The 3,171-nt window shown below is 43.6% G+C and overlaps 1 pseudogene; it reads left to right on the top strand.

Annotated features, from left to right (window-relative positions):
- Window positions 1–238: 238 nt before the first annotated feature.
- On the top strand, window positions 239–2,366 carry LOC101707108 (serine/threonine-protein kinase PLK2 pseudogene; annotated as a pseudogene).
- The last annotated feature ends 805 nt before the right edge of the window (window positions 2,367–3,171 follow it).

Below are 3,171 nucleotides of genomic sequence, written 5' to 3'. Positions count from 1 at the left end.
TTTGTCTTGGTAGATCTGTCCCTAAATGGGAGGAGTGGAGCCTATCACCTCCCAGAGTTCTCCACGTAGTTCCACAAGGAACAAAACCACAACTCCAGACAAGTGGACTGAGGCGTCGGAAGCGGCGTGAATAGGGTTATGGGGCTCGAGGGCTGGGGGCAGTTGGGACATGTGTCAGCACCTCGGAGTGGCCACGGGTGACAGCAGGCATCCTGTGGGCTGCAGCGGTGAGGGGCCCATGGAGCTCTTGCGGACTATCATCACCTACCAACCGGCCACAGGCACGAAGATGTGCGAGCAGGTGCTAGGCAAGGCTTGCGGCGGGAACTCGAAGAAGAAGCGGTCCCAGCAGCCCCCGAGGAGCCTCAGCCGCAGGACCAGGTGCCCCCGGTGGCCCCGCACAACCATCACCACCACTTGCACTTGGGACCCGAGATCTCATGGATTATTGTTGATACCATGACCAGAAAACGCTACTGCCAGGGCAAAGTGTTGGGAAAGGGTGGTTTTGCAAAGTGTTATGAAATGACAGACTTGACAAACAACAAAGTCTATGCTGCAAAATTATTCTCCACAGCAGAGTAGCAAAACCTCACCAAGGGAAATGATTGACAAAGAAATAGAGCTTCACAGAACTCTTCATCATGAGCATGTAGTGCAGTTTTACCACTACTTTGAGGACAAAGAACATTTACATTCTATTGGAATACTTACTGCAGTAGAAGGTCAATGGCTCATATCTTAAAAGCAAGGAAGGTGTTGACAGAGTGAGAAGTTTGATACTACCTCAGGCAGACTGTATTTGGACTGAAATACCTTCATGAACAAGAAATCTTGCACAGAGATCTCAAACTAGGGAACTTTTTTTTAATCAATGAAGCCATGGAACTAAAAATTGGAGACTCGTTTGGCAGCCAGGCTGGAACCTTTGGAACACAGAAGGGGAACAATATGTGGCACCCAAAATTATCTCTCTCCCAAAGTCCTCAACAAACAAGGACATGGCTGTGCATCAGACATTTGGGCCTTAGGCTTCGTAATGTATACAGTGATGCTAGGAAGGCCTCCATTTTAAACTACAAATCTGAAAGAAACTTACAGGTGTATAAGAGAAGCAAGGTATACAATGACATCTTCATTGCTGGTTCCTGCTAAGAACTTAAGAGCTAGCATGTAGTTCAAAAATCCAGAGGCTCTCCCCAGTTTGGATCACATCATTCGACATGACTTTTTTTTGTAGGGCTTCACCCCAGAGGGACTTTCTTCTAGCTGTTGTCATACCGTTCCGAATTTTCACTTATCAAGCCCAGCTTTTAAGAAAGCTGCCACTGCTCTTTTTGGCTGCAAGAAAGACAAAGTAAAATATATTGATACACACAAGAGAGTGTCTAAAGAAGATGAAGAAATTTACAAGCTTAGGAATGATTTGTAAAAGACTTCAATAACTCAACAACCAAGCAAACATAGGACAGATGAGGAGCTCCAGCCACCTACCACTACAGTTGCCAGATCTGGAACACCTGCAGTAGAAAATAAGCCTCAGATTGGTGATGCTATTCGGATTATAGTTAGAGGGACACTTGACAGCTGCAGCAGTAGCAGTGAATGCCTTGAAGATAGTACTATGGGAAGTGTTGCGGACACAGTGGCAAGAGTTCTTTGAGGATGTCTAGAAAATATGCCAGAAGCTGTCTGCATTCCCAAAGAGCAGCTGAGCACGTCATTTCGGTAGGTCACCAAATGGGTGGATTACTCTAACAAATATAGCTTTGGATACCAGCTCTCAGACCACACTGTTAGAGTCCTTTTCAACAATGGTGCTCACATGAGCCTCCTTCCGGACAAAAAAACCAGTTCACTGTTACGCAGAACTTAGCCAGTGCTCTGTGTTTCCAGCAACAGATGCCCCCGAACAATTCATTAGTCAAGTGATGGTACTGAAATACTTTTCTCTTTACATAGAGGAGAATCTCATGGATGGTGGTGATCTCCCTAGTGTTACTGATATTCGAAGACATCAGCTCTACTTCCTTCAGTGGCTAAAATCTGATAAGGACTTAATGATGCTCTTCAACGATGACACCTTTCAGGTGAATTTCTACCGTGATCATACAAAAATAATCATCTGCAGCCAAAATGAAGAATACCTTCTTACTTACATCAATGAACACAGGATATCTACAACTCTCAGACTGACAACTTTGCTGATGTCTGGCTGTTCATTAGAATTAAAGAATCGAATGGAATATGCCCTGAACATGCTCTTACAGAGATGTAACTGAAAGACTCAAATGGACCCTATGAGACTCCTCTTTTCCACTGTGAGATCAACAGGGAAGCCAGTTGAGTGACCTAGAGCATGTTGAAGAAGATGGATAGCTGGTGATTCAAAAACAATTCCTCTGTGGACTACTGGACTGGGTGAAGCCAGACCTTGCTGAGGTGTACAGGTCTTGATTTGGGACAATCCAAGAGTGAACAGAATGTAGTTTTCCTCAAGATACCTGAAGTAAAAGGCTTTTTCAGACAATTTTTCAGAAAGATGCATTGACTCTCAACTTTTCTCTGTTGAGAGTATTTCAGCCAGAGGACTTGGTACTGTGAATATACTTCCTGAAGAGGAGGGAGAAGGGAGAAAGCTCCCATCTTGTTTAAAGGCTATAATTGGTGCAGCTTTTGGCTGCTTAACTGTGAACTATGACCATATATAATTTTTTTATTTTTGAATACACTTGTGGCTGGAAAAATGCATTCCTTATTAATAAACTTTTAATTTATTACAGCCCAAAGAGCAGTATTTATTATCAAAATGCTCATTTTTTATGTTGATCGTTTTAAATTGTTGGCAATAAAGAATATAAAAAAAACAGGAAAAAAATCCCACAACTCCAAAGTGCTGGGCACTAGCCAGCAAGTTGGAGTCATTGTGTGACTGCTTATGAGTGAGATGCACAGTGAAAAGTTTCCAACCTGACTAAAGGGCTGAAAGGAGTGTTGAGTACTGATCTGTGGCTCTGTGGCAACCTCATATGCCTTAGGGTGGCATAAGACTTCCTGGGGAATATGATCTCGGTCAGGGCTTGATACTGTACCTGCCAATGCTAAGAGATACCTGAAATATCTGAGAGGAGAGTGGACAGAAATGGAAGAAGCAAGTTATGCACTCTCCAA

Source organism: Heterocephalus glaber, unplaced genomic scaffold (genome assembly GCF_053883595.1).
Source record: "Heterocephalus glaber isolate CG9 unplaced genomic scaffold, H.glaber_assembly_v1.0 deba00001690, whole genome shotgun sequence".
NCBI lineage: Eukaryota > Metazoa > Chordata > Mammalia > Rodentia > Bathyergidae > Heterocephalus > Heterocephalus glaber.
This window is presented reverse-complemented; position numbering and strand designations above follow the sequence as displayed.